We start from the raw sequence: 20,807 nt of genomic DNA, 5'->3' as shown, positions 1-20,807 counted from the left end.
CCCATCATGTGAAGATATCAGGTGAGCAGGCTTTAGGAGTTGATGTCCCAAATATTTATCAGCAGTTTCCATCATTTGTACTCCCAACAAATTGGCTATCTCCATTCTTTTTTCTCTAGGAACTCCTTTAGTGAAGAAAATTGCAGTAATGAGCCAAAAGAAAGACTAAAACTAGCATGTTTCGGTCATAAAAAGGACAGATATGTTAAATCTGTAATAAATGTCATGGTCTTTAGGTGCATCAGGAAACATCGGAGGTCCAACGATGACATCAACGCCTAGAGAAAGTAAATCAGATGGTAATCTATTATAACATATTAATCATTCACTAGCATCAATCATTCAATCATGGCTCTACTTTGCTTTTGCTCAAAATATATGGTGTAGTGCATTTCAATTGTCAGAACCAAGTATTGAAGCTTCAATAGAATGTGTAATGGATTACAGCCTTTATCTAGTTTGTGAAACATGGTTGGATGTGTATCTGGACGTATAGATTATGCAATTCTTGAGTTATTACTCTTGAACGGAAAACATGTTTGAAAGTGAATTTTGTACACCAGTATCTGAACATCTACATTTTCTGTTTAGAGAATAAATTGTAAAAACAAAATTCAGATTAATTGATTCTCTGATCTAATGGTATTTATGTGCAGCAAGAAGCATGAAGAGTGCACAGGTGGCTCCAAAACCTGCAGCAAGTAAATCAGATGGTTGATGGTTGTTCTATAAATGGGTATGTCATATGTGTTAATTGGATGGCTGATCTTAACTACTGTAATTACTTATGCGAGTCTATGGAATAACTTTTTATTTTAGTTATGAATGCTAAAACATGTTATAAGCAACCTCATACGAAATTGAACATCACAGATGTCATCGAATATAAAAAACTTCTAGGGATGCTTTTTTTTTTTTATTTTGTTTGAGCAATTGTTATTGAATTCAGTATGAAAACCAAAGACCGGAGACCCTTCTCCTCATCTTGTTAACATCTGAAGCATCTCCCTACATTTGCTTATACTATAAGCTATAGGATTTGCAGGGCCTCCGAGTAGGAGCCTTAGCGTGTTATCCAAGTTGGTGGACCAGGCTTTAAATAGGAAAAATGACTGGTAGTTGGGTCAATCTCGAATTACCCTAGCAGACCGTGGCTTTTTGTGTTGTTCTTCTTTGTAGAGAAAATCCCAAGAAACCTGATGAAAAGTTTCTGCGAAATCAATTATGCGAACCAAACCAGGTTTAGCACTCTTGATTCGCAAACCTAAGCAGTCCACTATGGAAGATTTGACGACTTTTTAGAATACTGATTGTTGGCTGGAGATAACCATAGGCAACACCACTTTTAGTCTCTTGGTCAACCTTAGAAATCATTTTAAAGATTAAGACACTGCCCATGAGACCAATTGTTCAGGTACTTCCTAAATAGAAAAGAAACTTTCTTTGAGGATCAAAGACAACTAAGTGATCTTTGGTCTTCAATTGATAGTCCCCCATTTGTTAAATCGTACACACACATTTCACAATTATCATCAGCGATAGATTTGGCCCTTTGGTTTCTATATTAAATCTTATTTTTAAAAAAAGATTGATTTGAATTCCATGTTGGTGATAGTAGGCCTAGGAGAATCAGTGGCTGCGCGACTGCGCCTTTGATTAGAGATTTTTCATTTGTGAGCACTGTTAACTTTTAAAGAGTGGATTGTGTTACGTCTTCTTCTCATTTTAGTTATTCTATGATAGAATTTGGTGTAGCGGTCACTCTGTAAGTCCAGCTTTATGGCGCATCATCTTTCTTGTTTTAAACAATTTCTTCTAGTAACCTAGCGTAGGAGAAAGTAAATTTGTTCTAGTAATTGTTTTAAGAAAAAAATTTACTTTAACGAGTTACGCTGTAAGTACAAATTTTTGGGTGACGATACAAATCACCATCTAAATTGGAGTTATATCACGGCTCAGATTTCGGAACGCAAAGCAATTTCTATGTCGGTAAAGTATAACTAGGTCAAATTTGGGTCCTGAGAGTGGCAAATTCTGCATCACGGTGTAGATTTTGGACCACTAAACAAATTTGGGTCACTGATAAGCATAATCAGAGTAGGAGAAAATTACATATCACATTGGAACAAACGTGGATTTTGGAACACGTGGAAAATTATAGACCACCATGAGGTAGATTTTGCATTGAAAACTTCTTCCAAGAAAAACAACCTTTTGGTAAGGATTTAACCAGATAAAATATGAGCAAACCAACTGCTGAGATAGACCCCTGTAGTAAAATCAGGTTCACAACAACAACAAAAAAGGACATGCCCGTTTAGTGTTCATCATTTATAACAAAGCAGTAATACCAGCTGTATAGTTCATACACGCAGGGCCTGTCCTGCCGGGCATCTCCTCCGAACCGTACTACATTATTAGATTCTAAAGGAATCCCTTCTTTTTGCAACTTCGGATTGCATCACCAAACATCTCCTCAAAATTATATTTGAACTGAAATTCCGTACTGAACAGTTTATCTGAGGAAAGATGAACTGGTTTTTCTTCCTCAATTTCCTTTAGTAAACCGACGATGGTTCAGTAAAAACAGTAAACTTAGCACCCAAAGTAGAATATAAAAAAAAAAACAAATGGTGAAAAAGAAGAAGTAAACAGAACTACTCAGTTGGTAATTGAAATTCTGGATATTTGTCAGCTATAAATCTAGCCACATCATGTATTGTAAAATCAACTGAAGAACAAATGTCTTCCTTTTGCATTTTGGGATTCAAAAAGGAATATTTGTGCTGAAGCAACATCGTCTATATGTAATGCATTTGTAGGTTTAAGACGGATCATCATCGTCCTTCTGGTCATTTAAACAAAATACGACGTATAAATTTGTGTACACGACACGATTGAGTTAGGGTCCTCCCTGAATTTTCTGAAAATGATTTTGAGAAATGTGAATATTGTAGTCAAGCAAAAATAACCAAGACTTCACATAAATCTGTTGTAAGAGAATCAAAACCACTAGACTTAATACATTCTGATTTGTGTGAATATGAAGGTATCCTAACTATAAATGGCAAGAGGTATATCATGACGTTCATTGATGATTGTTCTAATTATACTTATGTTTATTTGTTGAGCCATAAGAACGAAGCTATTGAAAAGTTTAAGATTTTTATTGCTGAAATTGAAAATCAATTTGGTAGGAAAATTAAGAGATTTCGTAGTGATATAGGTACTGAATATGATTTTGCTCCTTTTAATAAAATTTATCAAACTAATGGTATTATACATGAAAGAACTGCACCATGTAATCCTCAAATGAATGGGAAAGCTGAAAGAAAGAATCGTACTCTTACTGAATTGACTGTTGCTTGTTTGCTTAGTTCTGGTGCTGCTTCTCATTGGTGGGGTGAATGCTTGTTAACTGTTTGCCATGTTTTGAACCGCATTCCTAATAATAAAACCATGATATCTTCTTATGAACTTTGGAGAAATAGAAAACCTAATGTCTCTTATTTTAGAGTTTGGGGTTGCTTAGCTTTTGTTAGAAAACCTGATCCTAAAAGCCATAAGTTAGAAAGTAGAGCTTATGAATGTGTTTTTATTGGTTATGCTCAAAACAGTAAAGTTTATAGGTTCTTTGATATTAATAATAAGGTCATTATTGAATCTATTGATGTTGATTTCTTTGAAGAGAGATTTCCTTTTAAATCTAGAAATAGTGGGGGTTCAATACCTAGTATTCTACCTAGTGCTGATTCTGAACCTAGATTAGAAGAACCTAGAAGTGAAGAAACTAGCACTGAAATTGAACCCAGATGCAGTAAAAGAGCTAGGACTGAGACAAAAGATAAATATCCTGATTTTGAATTTTACGCTATAGAGGAAGAACCTTCTAATTTACAAGAGGCGTTTAGTTCTGTAGAGTCTAGTTTCTGGCAAGAAGATGTAGATAATGAATGGGATTCTCATATGTCTAATGGAACTTGGCGTATAGTAGATTTACCACCTGGTTGTAAGCCTATAGGTTGTAAATGGGTTTTGAAAAGGAAACTCAAACCTGATGGAACAGTAGATAAGAACAAGGCTAGACTGGTTGCTAAAGGATTTAGACAACGTGAGAACGTAGACTTTTTTGATACTTATTCTCTTGTTACTAGATTAACATCTATACGTGTTTTGATTGCTGTTGCCGCTGCTCATAATCTTGTTATTCATCAAATGGATGTTAAAACTGCTTTTTTGAATGGTGAACTAGAAGAGGAAATTTATATGGAACACTGTGCAGGTTTACCAGTAATCAACTGATTGTACTAGACCAGACATTGCATATGCAGTGGGAGTTCTGTGCAGGTTTACCAGTAATCCTAGTTTGGAACACTGGGATGCTATTGAGAGGGTTATGCGGTATCTGAAAAGAACCACAAACCTAGGATTACAGTATAACAGGTATCCTGCAGTCCTTGAAGGATTTAGCGATACTAATTGGAATACTCTCTCAGATGATTCCAACGCTACCCGGATATATTTTTACAATTGCTGGGGGCGCTGTATCTTGGAGATCAAAGAAACAGACAATTATAGCCCAATCTACGATGGAGGCTGAATTGATGGCACTAACAGCAGCTAGTGAAGAGGCAGGATGGCTGAAGAGTCTGTTGTTAGACATTCCAGTATGGTAAAAACACATACCAGCCACTTTGATCCACTGCGATAGTACCGCGGCTATCGTAGTAGTTGAGAACTGTTATAATAACAGTAATAATCGACAGATACGTCGAAAGCACGACACAGTTAGAGAATTTCTCACAACTGGTGCTGTTAGAGTAGATCATGTAAGGTCTGAAGGAAATATAGCTGATACTTTGACGAAAGGATTAGCAAGAGAAAAGGTATGGAATATCTCTAAAAGTATGGGACTTTTGCCCGTGAGAAGTTGAGTCATTTGTAATGGATACCCAACCTAGTAATAGGTTCAAAGGGACTAGACGAAGTTACAAATGATGCGATAGAGTCATGCATTCCCATAGCATGATATCCTGAAGTAGGAAACAAGTTGAGTTTTTAACTCTTAATGATGTCTATAACTCTTAAGTTAGAGTGGGATACACAGGAATATTCTTGATAGACTCACCTATGCGAATGCGAAGGTGTGGCCGCCTTCTATGAGAAATTGGGCATTTCTCTAGATCATTTGTTAAAAAAGGGATAAGCACATGGCCTAAATGTGCGAACTTAAGGACTTTACTAGATATAATTGTGCGTGTTAAATAATCTAATATTAGTTAGAGTTCAAGACGCAATTCACTCTAGTCACCTAGTAATTAGAAAGTTTAACACTATGCAGAGGTTCAAGTCGAAAGGCACCTCTGCAGATGCACAACTATACATCATTTGCTCAATGTTTTTTGAAATATAAGTGGGGGATTGTTGGGTATATATTTAAAAACATAGTTTTGTAATTTTATGCCAAACATAGAGAGGTAGTGTGGTGATATTGTTTTGGCTCCCACACTATAGACTTGGGTTCGTCTACCCCATGCATTTGACAAGGTATAATTATATATCTTATGTATTTAATAAAATCCGGGAGAGCGGGGCCTTGGGGGTCTTGGGAGGTCTGTGATTCAAAAAAAAACTATTTTTTGCACATTTGACTTTTGGTTTTGAAAAACGTTTTAGGTAATAATTCTTAATAAATTGTCTTTAATTTTGGCAATAAAATCTGCCCGTTTTCTGACTGTTACGGAAGATTAATGAGGCAGTTACTCAGACTTTATTTTCATTAATTTTGATTGATTCTCTTTAGTTATATAAGACCAGTTTTTGCAGAGGATGAAAACAAGTTGTTTTTACATCTATTGAATTCTGAGCAAGTGATAGAGAGAGTAAGATTTGGTTCGATTTCTCAAGGTGCAGAGAAATCGAACAAAGAGAGTATCAGTGTTTTATCCCATAGGTTTTCGACATTTTTGACTGCTAGCACAATCAAGAGGCAGAGTCGCGAAATACCTTAAAGATAGCGACCTAGTCCGCGACTCAGCTGTTTGAGATTCCATTTCATTATTGTTCACTGTTTCCAACAATTTTAAGGTATTGATTTTGCTATGGAGGTTGAAAAGAAGCGTTGATGATACCAACAAGCCTTTCAAATTTGAAGGGTTGCATTTCAGAAGGTGGAAGCTGAAGATGTTCTTTTATCTCAAACTGATGAAGCTGCATATGATTCGAGTGTTCATCCTGGAACCCTGGAACCTGCTGCTGATAAGACTGCTGGTGCTGCTACACAGATCCACCTCCTACCGGTGGTGTCGAATATTTTCTCAAACTCCTGAGGAAAACAAAAGGCCATTGACAAATGGGTCGATAATGACTTTGATTGCAAAAACTACATTCTTAATGCATTATCTGACGATTTATATGAGTATTATTCAACTTTTGAAACTGCTAAAGATGTATGGGATGCATTACAGAAAAAATATGACACCGAGGAAGCGGGTTCAAAGAAATATGTGAGCCGGTATGTGAGATACCAAATGGTGGATGACAGATCAGTTATTGCACAGGCTCATGAACTTCAAAAAATTTACCACGAAATTGTGGCCGAAGGTATGAAAACTGATGAACAATTTCAAGTTTCTGTAATGATTGACAAGTTACCACCTAGCTGGAAAGATTTTGTAATACTTTGGGTCACAAGACTAAAGAATTTTTCTTGAAAGTTTGATTGTTAAGCTCAGAGTTGAGGAAGAAGCTCGGAAACAAGATAAGGAAGAGATTCTCATTGTTTCTAACAATAAGACTCATCCGAATTTGAAACCTAAGAAAAGGGATATGAAACCTAACCCGAACCAGAAGAAAGGAGGAAGGCCTAATCAAAACAAGAACCAACACCCACCGAAAAATGGACAGAATTCCAATTTGAGTTTCTTTGTTATATCTGTAATAAACCAAACCACATGGCTAGGAATTGCAGGTTTAACAAGGAAAAGAATAACACACAAGCTAATGTTGTGGGTGACGTTATAATCCATGTCCTCTGATCCAGAGTTCTACATGGTTGGTGGATCTGATGGGTGGTGGATAGACAGTGGTGCTTCGCGTCATTGTTGTTTTGATAGGTCCATGTTTAAGACTTATGCTGAAACCAAAGACAAGAAAGTGTTATTGGGAGACTCTCACAGCACTATGGTGAAAGGTTCTGGTACGGTAGAGTTGAAGTTTACTTGGAAAGACACTCATGCTGAAAGATGTCCTTCACACTCCAGAAATGAGAAAGAACCTTGTTTCCGGCTATCTTCTCAACAAGGATGGGTGTATCAAACTATTGGGTCTGATATTTACACTATAACTAAGAATAAGTGTTTGTAGGAAAGGGTTATGCTACTGATGGAATGTTTAAGCTTAATGTTGATGCTATGAATAAAATTGATTCTTCTGCTTATATGGTTTGCAATTTTAATGTTTGGCATGGTAGGCTTTGTCATGTGGGTAAAAAATTAGTAAATAACATGAGCAAGTTAGGTGTCCTCCCTGAATTTTCTGAAAATGATTTGAGAAATGTGAATACTGTAGTCAAGCAAAAATAACCAAGACTTCACATAAATCTGTTGTAAAGAATCAAAACCACTAGACTTAATACATTCTGATTTGTGTGAATATGAAGGTATCCTAACTAGAAATGGCAAGAGGTATATCATGACGTTCATTGATGATTGTTCTAATTATACTTATGTTTATTTGTTGAGCCATAAGAACGAAGCTATTGAAAAGTTTAAGATTTTTATTGCTGAAATTGAAAATCAATTTGGTAGGAAAATTAAGAGATTTCGTAGTGATAGAGGTACTGAATATGATTCTGCTCCTTTTACTGAAATTTATCAAACTAATGGTATTATACATGAAAGAACTGCACCATATAATCCTCAAATGAATGGGAAAGCTGAAAGAAAGAATCGTACTCTTACTGAATTGACTGTTGCTTGTTTGCTTAGTTCTGGTGCTGCTTCTCATTGGTGGGTGAATGTTTGTTAACTGTTTGCCATGTTTTGAACCGCATTCCTAATAATAAAACCATGATATCTCTTATGAACTTTGGAGAAATAGAAAACCTAATGTCTCTTATTTTAGAGTTTGGGGTTGCTTAGCTTTTGTTAGAAAACCTGATCCTAAAAGACATAAGTTAGAAAGTAGAGCTTATGAATGTGTTTTTATTGGTTATGCTCAAAACAGTAAAGCTTATAGGTTCTTTGATATTATAATAAGGTCATTATTGAATCTATTGATGTTGATTTCTTTGAAGAGAGATTTCCTTTTAAATCTGAAATAGTGGGGGTAATAGTGGGGGTTCAATACCTAGTATTCTACCTAGTGCTGATTCTGAACCTAGATTAGAAGAACCTAGAAGTGAAGAAACTAGCACTGAAATTGAACCTAGATGCAGTAAAAGAGCTAGGACTGAGACAAAAGATAAAAATCCTGATTTTGAATTTTACGCTTATAGGAAGAACCTTCTAATTTACAAGAGGCGTTTAGTTTGTAGAGTCTAGTTTCTGGCAAGAAGCTGTAGATAATGAATGGGATTCTCATATGTCTAATGGAACTTGGCGTATAGTAGATTTACCACCTGGTTGTAAGCCTATAGGTTGTAAATGGGTTTTGAAAAGGAAACTCAAACCTGATGGAACAGTAGATAAGCACAAGGCTAGACTGGTTGCTAAAGGATTTAGACAACATGAGAACGTAGACTTTTTTGATACTTATTCTCTGTTACTAGATTAACATCTATACGTGTTTTGATTGTTTTGCCGCTGCTCATAATCTTGTTATTCATCAAATGGATGTTAAAACTGCTTTTTTGAATGGTGAACTAGAAGAGAAATTTACATGGAACAACCTGAAGGTTTGGTAATTCCTGGACAAGAACAGAAAGTATGTAAGCTAGAAAAATCTCTTTATGGTTTGAAACAAGCTCCTAAACAATGGCATGAGAAATTTGATAATTTAATGATTTCAAATAACTTAAGAATAAATGAGGGTGACAAATGCATACTATAAATCTGAGAATGATTGTGTGTGATTGTTTGCTTGTATGTGGATGATTTGCTGATATTTGTTCCAATTTATCTATTGTCAATGAAACTAAAAGCATGCTTAGTTTGAATTTTGACATGAAAGATTTGGGTGAAGCTAGTGTAATCTCGGGAATCAAAATAACTAGAACTAGTAGTGGTATTACTTTAGATCAATCTCACTACATTGAAAAAATTCTGAAGAAGTATGATTATTTTGATTGTAATCCTGTTTGTACTCCTTTTGATCCTAGTGTGAAATTGTTTAAGAATACTGGAGAAAGTGTTAGACAATCTGAATATGCTAGTATAATTTGCAGTCTGCGTTATGTAACCGATTGTACAACCAGACAAATCACATGAAACATGAAATTGTTCCAGAAAACTCAAATTAAATTAACCACAAGAGAACCCATGATTAATTCAATCGGAAATGCTCAACATAAGAGAACTTGCAGAGTCACACATACTTAGAAAAACAAGTGGATCAGGGAAAGATCAATATTGTGGAATATACAAAGATTCATTCTATTTTCATCGATATTTGCTTAATGATACCATAGACTTAATCTTTGTTATCAAAAGTTCATTCTATCTTCCATCAATATTTGCATAATGACATATAATAGACTTAGCTGTTGACATATATGGGAAAATCACTGTTCACGACGCAAACACACATATCCCATAAAAAAAATTGCAATATATAAACCAATAAAGATTAATAATGCAAAATCATCTTCCAAATAAACTTTGGAATTTAAATAAATAAATATAAAAACATTGCAAGATGAAAATCGTTGGCAATATCTATATGTACTCAAATAATTGCTATTCAAACCGTAGTTATACTTGTTAAAACACAAGAATAAATTCTCATAAGAAGTTTCCTAAACATTACGACCTTTGAAGAATTCTTTATCGTCCCCGAACTCCTTGTCGTCAACAACCATTGGAACATAAAGTTCATGAAGAAAGGAGTCACTTTCAACAAACCTTCTTGACTGTTGCCGAACCTGGGCCTTCTGAAATTCAAGTCATAAAAACAATAACCTTTATTTTCTGCATCTTCTTTCTTGTTTCCTTCAACTCTTCAAGAACACCAGAAAACTCCTAAGATTTGAAGGGACAACCCTTGGTTTCCTTACATTCCTCCTTTTTGTTTTCAAGGAAGAGGGTACCGGATATTTATCTTTTTCCTTCATGATTGATGTATTAACAATCATATTAACCTCTTTTCCATCATAAGTCATAATGCTCGGAGTCTCCATACAAGTATGGGTTTGCGAGAGAAATTCTCAAAGCAAGCTCTACAAGTAAACTTATGATAAAAAAAATTCAAGGAGGAAAAAAATGTAGGCTTACGGAACCTTTATACAAAAAGAATATTCACGTACGCACAACTCTCATCCCTAAAGAAGTAGAATTGTCGATTTAACCCTCTTTTAGTCAATCAAAACATTGAAACATCTTTTCAATACCAAACTAGGATATGAAAAGATCAACCAAAATCCAAAAAAACAAAAAAAAAAAAAAATCTTTTTCTAAGGCCTGAAGATGCTAAGCTCTTGTCTCTTGTGTGATCGGGCACTTGAGACAAAAAGCACAGCCAACACAATTAAGCTGTGTTGGGGTGAAAAATAATTTGTACACCATGACCTTTTTGGAAAAAGTTCCTAAAATTTGTTTCATAGAATGTTTAGACCTTGTTGTTTTCTATAATGGTCTAACTTTTTCTTTAGAAATTAACTTCCTTGGAGAAGATTTGAGTTTATACCTCAGACGACTTTTGAACAAGTTTGAGCTTGTTTGTTAATATATTTGCTCTTCGTTGAAGTTTATTGACGTATCTTACTTTATGCTTGTACTTGAAACAACTAGAAAGTTTGTAACCCTTAATGGTACAGTATGAACATGTCAACGTGGACGATGGTTCAGACACCATAACGGAGAAAGCTGCTAGACAGATTATAATACCTGAAACATTAGAAATAGAATTTCCAGGAGACAAATAAAAGTCCACTTTATCCTCACAATAGTTGAAGGAGTTTCTCCGGGAAAAATATCAAGATTGATGTGAGTATTGCTACAATTAAAAATCAATATTCAGCAAGGAGTGGAACACTTGATTTTTCATCTTCATTTAAATCATAGTGATCATACATTTCATCAAAAGTTGCAGCAACACCTTTGTTCCCAGTGTATTTTACGATTTGGACACTCATTGGAAAAATGACCAAAACCTTTACACTTGAAGCACTGAGACATATCATCATCATCATTTCGACTGTATCCTTGTTTTTCGGAGGAAACCAGTCATGAGGTTAACTGATGATCTAGGCTTATCTCTAAAGAACCGTTTACTTCTCTTCAAAATAAGTTCTCTTAACTGTCTTGTGATCTGAGAGATTGAGTGATCAAGATCATCATCTGAAGAATCAGTCTCAATAGGATCAACTTCAATTCAAGTTTCCAACACATTTACTTTTTTCAAGCAATTTTGTGTTCTTTTGTGCTTTGAAAGCAATATCCTTTCCAGATTTGTATGTATGCTCATGATAAAATATCTTGAACTTCCCAACCAAAGTATTCTGGATAGAGTATTAAGGTTATTTCCTTCAACGATGGCTGATGGGAATCAAATTATAACACCGCCAAGTGCACGGATATCGATGAGATAGTATGCAAAATACGGGATCGTTGCACACGGACTAAAGTTCTGTTATCCTTATTTCCTAATTAAAGTACAAAAATTGGATTTAGAAAATAATAAACCACCAAATTAAAAAGAACCAGCACTTTCGGATTCCACCAATTGAATTATGCAGACTACTCAATTAAACTCTAATAAATATTTGTTTTATAACTCAAGACAGTTTTGAGCACAATCACATGTCTCGAAAAATATTGCAAGTAAAATAAAGAATAAATTTTGTTGTGCCAAAATGATATAATCTCCTTCGCTTATTAAAGATCAATAGCCGAAGACTATCCAGTATGGTATAAAGAGCAAAGCTAAATATGAAGAGAAATTATTAAACAATTAAGCTCAAAAGAATTTTTACTAAAGCTATAAAAATTTCTTACACATTTGTTGGCTTTCTCCTTATCCCTGGTAGAGAGGAATAGTTTTCCATTGCAAAAGAATTAAAAAGTGGAAAAGAAAAAATATCTAAAAATTATTGTTGGCTCTCGGCTCTTGTCCGTCTCCTCCTTTTTCCATCTACTTCAACCAGTATTTATAGTTTTCAAAAGAAACCACTTTTCTTTTTCATATCCACTACCACATCATCATCCAGTGAAAGTATTCCATGTGTCAAATATATAAAAATCCTCCGATCAAAATACGCCATGTGTCAAATACTGCAATCAATATCTTAATTATTATTTCGAACCATAAAGAATAATATTCTTTCCCAAATCTTCATATATTCCATTACTCCGCATCATAAAGAAATATTTTCTTCATTAAACAAAATATCTTCAAATATCCTTTATCATAATTGATATCTTGCACATGGTCTCCACACGCCGTGGAACACTTCTATACACGACATGGAGCATTTCCATAGTCCCATATACAAATAACCGGCTCAATCATTCTTCATGTTCCCTTTCGGCTTAACTCATCAAATCACTTCATTTCTCCAGCAAAATTTCGTATTTTAGTTCATAGAGCTTTATTTTCTAAAAACATCAAAAATAAATAAAATCATCAATTATGTAAAAAATAAAGAACTAAATAAATGTAAATTTGAGTTGTAAATATGTAAGAATTAAGCATTATCAATGGCATGTTAAAGAATCTGCTTGGTTGGCGTACTCTCGTTGATCATAAGAGAAAGTACCCTGATGTGAATCATTTTCATATATATAAGTGACATAGTTCTACTCAGATAGTCGCATTATGGACATCAATAATCAGAATCACACAAATGAATAGATTAAGAAGATGGATTATAGATAGTTCAAAACGATGTTATCTAAGGTCAACGGTGTTTCCCATATCTGTCTAAAGGCCTCCGCCAAGATGAACCTATGATCTTAATGGATTGAGATATTGGTATGGACTAATATCAACATAGCTTGGCATATACAAGGAAATCAATGTTCCATAATATTAATTCTTGATCAACTCAACTGGCATATACAAGGGAACCAGCGGTCGATTTTATTGAACAATAATAAACTTTTCATTTTTATTTTTGTAAATGTATGATTTGATCTTTTGGATCCAAGTGCATGCTTCTTGTCAGCAAATTACATGATAGTTCCAATGGATCATTCGTTCCACGCTTACGGAGACAGGGAGAACGCACACATACACATATTGTTATCCAAGTGTTATTTATTTTTCTTATTATTTTTTTTAATTCTGTTTGGTCCGATTGGTCTGGTCTCTTTATTATTTTAGTGACTCAATCACTCTACTCCATCCCGACATTGGTAAAAATTCAATTTTTGTGCCTCACCAATCACTTAGAGAAACATATAATTTTCCAAATAAAATAAAATAAAAACAGAACATAGTGTGATGATTCCATATGAACACATGAAAACTGTCTTTATATGAATAAACTTTGTTATTGGTTTCCTCAACTCCTACAACCAAGATATTTTCATCCACTTAGATTGGTTAGTGTCATTGTTATTGAAAAAACGGGGGTCTAACAACACCACCCAATATTTCGATTAGCAATCTGTATGGACAAACTCCGAAACACTTTACTAGAGAATCAACTAGACAGTCATACTCAATCTAGATAATAAGTATCTCAAGGAGTGATTATCTCAATCTCTCTATTTGATCTTTACTCAAGCAAATACAAATATGCGAGTCTTATCAAAGAGAGGTAACTTGGACGGTACCAAAGACCAATGTCCAAGGATCAATCAATATCAATCAACAACCAAGGTTGGATTTCCAATTGATGATCTAAACGCACAACCTGTATTATTTCAATTATATAAACAAATATAATGCGGAAAAGAAATAACACAGACACCAGAAATTTTGTTAACGAGGAGACCGCAAATACAAAAAACCCCCGGGACCTCATCCAGATTAGATACACACTGTATTAAGGCGCTACAGACACTAGCCTACTACAAACTAACTTCGGACTGGCCTATAGTTGAACCCATATCAGTCTCCCACTGATACAAGGTACAGTTGCACCTCTACGCCTGATCCCAGCAGGATGCTATGTACTTGATTCCCTTTGCTGATCTCATCCATAACAAAGAGTTGTTACAACCCAAAATCGCAAGCTTTGATAATAAACAAATCTGTCTCACACAGAAAAGTCTAAAAGGATAAATCTGTCTCCCACAGATAAACCCTAGGTTTTATTCCGTCTTTTGATAGAAATCAAGGTAACAGGAACCAATTGACAATCCGGTCTTATATTCCCGAAGAACAACCTAGATTAATCAATCACCTCTCAATAATCCTTCCTGACTACACAAGCGGATTATCGAGGAATCATGAACAGTGAGACGAAGATGTTCGTGACTTCTTTATCTTACCTATCGGAGAACTCAAATGTTCTCAAACCAATAAAATCGATTGTACTCGTACGATATAAAAGTAAGATCAGATCACATAACTACGTTAAAAGTAGTATCGATCTGGCTTCACAATCCCAATGAAGTCTTTAAGTCGTTAACCCAAATTTAGAGAAGAAACTCAAGGGTTGATGGAGATCTACTCTAGCGAGCGCACTAGTATCACACAGACGTGTTGGGAATAAGTTTTGCTCTAGCTAGATGTCTCCTATATATAACCTGTCAAATCAGGATTTTTGCTTAGATGTTAAGAAAACTCTATTCACCGTTAGATGAGACCTGATTTAGATTCAAGATAATATTTCTCAACCGTTAGATCGAAAAACAAAGCTTGTCAAACACACTTTGTGTATACGTTTTCCAGGTTCGTGAAAACCGGCCCAAATGTGTACGTTTATGTTGGTTCAACATAGTAACCAAAAGGCAACCATATGAGCTTCTCATATTGACTTAGTTCCTCATTCATCACAACTGGTTCACTTGACTCAAACAAACTAGTTTGAGAGTCATTCAATTTCTATGAGATCTTATATAACTACACAAGACACAATTGAAGTAACATGATTCGATTCGATTGAATCATCTCAATGAACATGATATCCACGGTTTGTATTAAGCATTCCTTAGTAATTTAATGTTTATGTTCAGAGCACATCTTTCGATCATAACCTTTTAAGTACACATAAACAAGTTCGCGGACTTAAACATAATCGGTTGAGTTTTCCAAACTCAACCGATGTACCTAAGTCCGGGAACATGTTTGTGAATTGTACCTTGTATCAGTGGCGTAGAGGTGCAATTGTACCTTGTATCAGCGGGAGACTGATAGGGGTTCAACTATAGTCCAGTCCAAAGTTAATTGGTAATAGGATAGTGTCTGTAGCGGCTTAATATAGTGTGTATCTAATCTGGACGAGGTCCCGGGGTTTTTCTGCATTTGTGGTTTCCTCTTTAACAAAATTTCGGGTGTCTGTGTTATTTATTTCCGCATTATATTTATTTATATAATTGAAATAATACAGGTTGTGCATTAAGATCATCAATTGGAAATCCAACCTTGGTTGTTGATTGATATTGATTGATCCTTGGACATTGGTCTTTGGTGCCGTCCAAGTTATCCCTTGTGTTTGATTATAAAGACTCGCTATTGTTTTAGCTTGAGTATTAATCAAAACAATTGAGAGACATTAACTCCCTGAGATACTTTATTCTAGATTGAGTCTGACTGTCTAGTTGATTCTCTAGAAAAGTATTTCGGAGTTATTCCATACATATTGTTAATCGAAATATTGGGTGGTGTTGTTAGACCCCCGCTTTTTCAATTGGTATCAGAGCAGGCAAACACGTTAAAGACCTCAAAGTTCTGTGTATGTAGCGATTTGATTATGTGGGCAGAATCTCATACGCATACCAATATGCCTCCTAAAGTCGTCAACCATGTCAAGTGTCCTGGAAATACCTCAAAGGATCACTCCTTAGTTGATTCTTCTGAATCCCGAGGTAGGAAGACCGTCACTTCTTATGTTGATCATTCTTCCTCCATTTTTATATTGGACATAATGGATAAGGATTAGATGGATCTCCTAAGATTGCTAGAAATTCTACTGAGTGCATTGATCTACAGGATCATGGAAAACTCATTGATGAATTTGGCAAGTCGTTTGATCGTGAACAAGTACTCTATGACATTATAGGGTCATTCTCTAAGGAAATTGAGAAACTTCTTCAAGAAAACCATTTGCAGCGTAATAAGATCTGTAATCTTGAAAAGATGGTTAAAGAAGGCTAAAGAAGAGAAAAATGTTTGATCAAGATTCATTCATCTGAACTTGACAAACTTCACGTTGAAAAAGGGAAACTGGAAGCATCTATTTCTCTAGCCCATTAAACAGTACATGTCCTTAGAAAAGGATAATTCTGTTTTGATAAAAATCTCTTCTGAAACTGTTCCTCTTAATTCACAGTTTATGAAGAGTTGTCCTCTCAAAGAAGATTGTGTCGAGAATAAGTTACATAACTTACAATCTTCTTCTAGGGTTGTGAAATCTAAGAAGATGACGGCCTCTGATTCTCGTTCATGAGTCTGTACTTTTTGTGGTAAATGAAATCACTTTGCACTTCGTTGTTTTGTCAGAAAGAAACAAATTTCAAAGCTTCATAGTATTCTTCGTTCCATTGTCAATGGAATAAATCATCAACCGATGTCTGCAGTACATTCCATACCCACAATTTACCATAAATCTTATAACCATGATTTGTTGTCTACAAATCATTACGGGACTTTTGCTTTTCCTAGTAGTATAAATTCTCGTACTACTAGAAAGGACAATTCCTATGTTTATAAGAACAATTCTGGTTAAACTTTTTCTAATGTTTGGGGACCCGTTTCAAAAAATCCTCTTGAACCAATCTCTAGAGGTCCTAGACTCAGTAATTAGAAAAATCCCTCCTTTGTGTTCTCAGGAGGGACTGTGAGGAATCTTCCAAGATTTGAAAACCGTCATGGGAAGATAAGAAATACCAGGTTCAAACACCCAGATTTAAAACATAGCTTTCATCTCAAAACCAATGGTGATACTATGTCTCCCCTGGCTCCCTAAGTACAGGAAGCCCCATCCTTGTTATCTATCTTGAGGGATGCAAGGATAATAATTGGTTGTTGCTAAAGAAACTTAGTTGTGTTTTTGTTTGCTTGTCCATTGTTTCTTTTTGGTATTTTCTTTGGAGGGTTTGTCTCTCTACTAGTAGTTTTCCTTTTTAGGTCTGGTCGTGTACCTTCGGTCCAGTCCACGAACAACTGGTTCATCTCAAGGGCGTTTAGGGTTTTCAGTTAGGATTTACTCTTTCGTCATCATATATATAACCCTATATGTGTTATGTTATTCTTCACAAAGGAGCTATATGGAAACTGTTCCCAAAGAAGAAGTTAACCCTATGGTTGAGGATGAACTCAAAGGATGTGATTCTGGTCAAGAGTTTATTATGAAGAAGATGCTTGAAAGGAAAGAGTATAACTCTTGGGTTGGAGAATCTATCAAGGACCTTATGCGAGTTCAAAATGATGTCAAGAACGAACTGTCTAACCTTCAACTGCAGATAAACCATCTTATTGATGAAAAGGCAAGAATCGTTGGGACTCAGAATATCTTGATCAGGAATCAGAAGAAAGTTATCCTTGATTGTGCGGAAGCTCGTCATTATGTGTGTACTATTTATCGAAAAGTTAGTGTTCTAACATTTGAATATGGTGTTTCCACAGTCAACATGATCAAGGATATCAATGATTCCTACTTTGATGGACCATTTCAGAGGTATGAAGTTATCAAGGAAAACTGAGTAGTTTTGTTTCCTAGTAAGTCTTCTTTTTGGATTAGTAGGAAGAATAACTAGTGCTTTGATAGCAAAGATTGTGACTACACATAGCTATCTTTTGTTTCATTCCCTTCTTTTATTTTTTAGGTTTTGTTTTATAAATTCTAAAAGTATTTTGAGGATGATTGTTATTGCAGTATTTTATTGGTTTCATATATTGCAATATTGTTTATGGGATATGTATTGTTTGCGTCCGTGAACTTGAAGGTCCCATATTGGTGTCAAAAGTAAAGTCGTTCATGATCGCTATTCGTTTATTGTTTTAAGGACGAATCGACTTTTGGCAAATACAAACGTTAAGCCTATGCAATCATGTATTTGATGAAAAATAGGATGTGATCGTTTGTTTGGCAACGATAAAGTCTATTATGTCACTTTGTGATGAAAAGATATAATTGATCCTTGTATCCACGGTTTTGGTCATTATTGATCTATCTTATGAAAAACCGTGAAGGCTCTGTTATGTGTCTTATGTTGGGCACCTTACAACTAAGTCGATTAATCTTGGATTTGTTGGTTGTTTCTTAAGATGCTAAATGTTGAGAATATGAAACTAAATTAATCGACTAGTTTGGTTATTTAGTTTTGTACTCCATAAGTTTTTCTTTTCTTCTTACTTATGTTGAGTACATGTACGATTAAGGTTGTCACTTTCTTTGATAACTTAATCAAGGTTCCATAAGTTCTCTTGTGTTGAGCCCCAAATAATTAAATTGATTACTTTGGTGACTAATTTGGTTGTTTTCCGATTAGATTAATTATAGGTTCTCTTGTAATTAATCTAGTTGAGTTTCTCAAATACTCCACAATCTCTTGTGCCGAGTATTTGATAGATTATTGTAATCATAATCTCTTGTGGTTATAGTAGTCAAGCATATATTCCGTGAGGTTTTACTTATGTTGAGTATATGAACGGCTAGGTTGATTATCTACGTATGATTAACTTATTCGTAGATCGTTGCTCCGTGAGTTTACTTATGTTGAGCACTTTCAATTAAATTGATCACTTTTGTGGTTTTGATTTGATTGCATATTCCAATTGAGTTATCATGGGTTTACTTATGATTAACTTGGTTGAGTTTTGGATATAAAAGATCATTCTTTTGATTTTTGGTGTCCAAATTAAATCCTTCATTTCTCTTGAAATTAAGGTCGCTCATGTTGTTCTCTTGGGAATGACATCAAATAGGGGAGAGTTCTTTTGAACTTGTGCTTAATGGTAATATCTTGTATCTTAAAACTCTTTGATGAATGCTGATAGCTTCGGATATAAGATTGCATCTAAATTAAGATGATGTGTGTTTTTTCTTTTGGTCATGAAGTGTCTCTCGTGGAAATTTCATTATGAACCCGTTGTTTACTTTTGCCAATTTTATTGAAAAAAAGGGGTAGAAATATTGTAGTTCACACTACGAATGCATATGGTTTTCGGACCATTGTGTAAGGGGGAGTGGTTTCCATGATCGAGATAGAGTATCGACTAAGGGTTAGTGATACATATCACCACAGTATTATTGTTAAAGTCGTGATGCAATTGGACTTTGATGTTTCATAATAGTACTATGACACTGTTTAATAATGATTGAGAATCTTGATTTCTCTCATTATTTGTGCTACATATCTTCAACAACGGTGATGCTAAACTTACAATCTTTGGGATCATTGGGGTACTTGGAAGGACGAATATTTCAAGAACGTTGAAGATTAGACTATGGAATAGGAGCCACTAAAGTTTATCTTTTTTGTCATTGTGGTCAACTATGTAAGTCAAGCCTGATTGACTTAGAGGATCCTCAATTATTTAGGTTATTATTTTGTGATTCTAAGTTCTTATCTGAGTTTTTACAGACTCTATGACCTAATAATTCGGATCCCACCTATGAAGAAACGCAACCAATGAAAATATTTTATTTAGACCCTTTCATAGAACATGAACCTGAACCACAATTAGATATAAATTTCTTAATAAGGAAACTAGGTAAGGGCATGCTAGTCTTGTTAATTTCATTGGTTCATTGCAGTTTCCTTTGGTCAGCTCTATTTGGTTTTGAAGACCCGCAGTTATTTCGACTGTTACTTTATGGTTGAGTTGACTAATCCTTTCCTAAGTCTGGATGAAGACTTTAAGCTTAGCACTTCTTGGGAGGTAACCCAATCTCATGCAACACGGTAACATATTTCCTTAACTCTTTTGCTTCAAATGGTAACAGTTTTTCCTTGTTCATGCTTTTAATATTATCTTTAGAACATTGAGGACAATGTTAGATTTAAGTTTGGGGGTATGGGAGAAACATTTTAGTTGCATTAAAATCCAGAGCCTAGAAATTTATACTTATTAAGGTAGGCACTAACCAATCTAAGTGGATGGAAACATCTTGATTGTAGAAGTTGAGGAACCAATCTGATTAGATGGAAACATCTAGAAAAGTCTATTCATAAAAGCACAAAGCTCGGGTGTTAGAAAAAAAAACATGGTAGTTTCGCCATATCTCGTGATGGAAACATCGAAAAAATCCTGATCACTTCTTTTTCTTTTTACCTTTTTACCATTGCTAGGGTGAAATAGAGTGACTGAGGAAAAAAAAAAGAAAAAAAAAACTAGACCATCAGACCAACTGGAATAAATTCAATAAAGTTGTCCACTGGTGCCCTTGTATATGCCAGTTGTGTTGACCTAGAGTTAGGATCATCGACCACTGGTTCCCTTGTATATGCCAGTGTGTTGATATTAGTCCAGACCAGTATCTCAGTCCATTAGAATAGGTTCACCTTAGTCAACATCATCTACGTTTTTCTCTACAT

At 34.9% G+C, this 20,807-nt stretch overlaps 1 long non-coding RNA gene across 1 annotated transcript; it reads left to right on the top strand.

Annotated features, from left to right (window-relative positions):
• The first annotated feature begins 236 nt into the window (after window positions 1-236).
• On the top strand, window positions 237-903 carry LOC113317315. Its single transcript, XR_003343424.1, has 2 exons — window positions 237-299; window positions 657-903. It is a non-coding gene; the product is annotated as an uncharacterized LOC113317315 (long non-coding RNA).
• Window positions 904-20,807: the final 19,904 nt, after the last annotated feature.

Source organism: Papaver somniferum, chromosome 10 (genome assembly GCF_003573695.1).
Source record: "Papaver somniferum cultivar HN1 chromosome 10, ASM357369v1, whole genome shotgun sequence".
NCBI classification, from domain to species: domain Eukaryota; kingdom Viridiplantae; phylum Streptophyta; class Magnoliopsida; order Ranunculales; family Papaveraceae; genus Papaver; species Papaver somniferum.
Note: the sequence above shows the minus strand (reverse complement) of the source record. Positions and strands in the feature narration are given on the sequence as shown.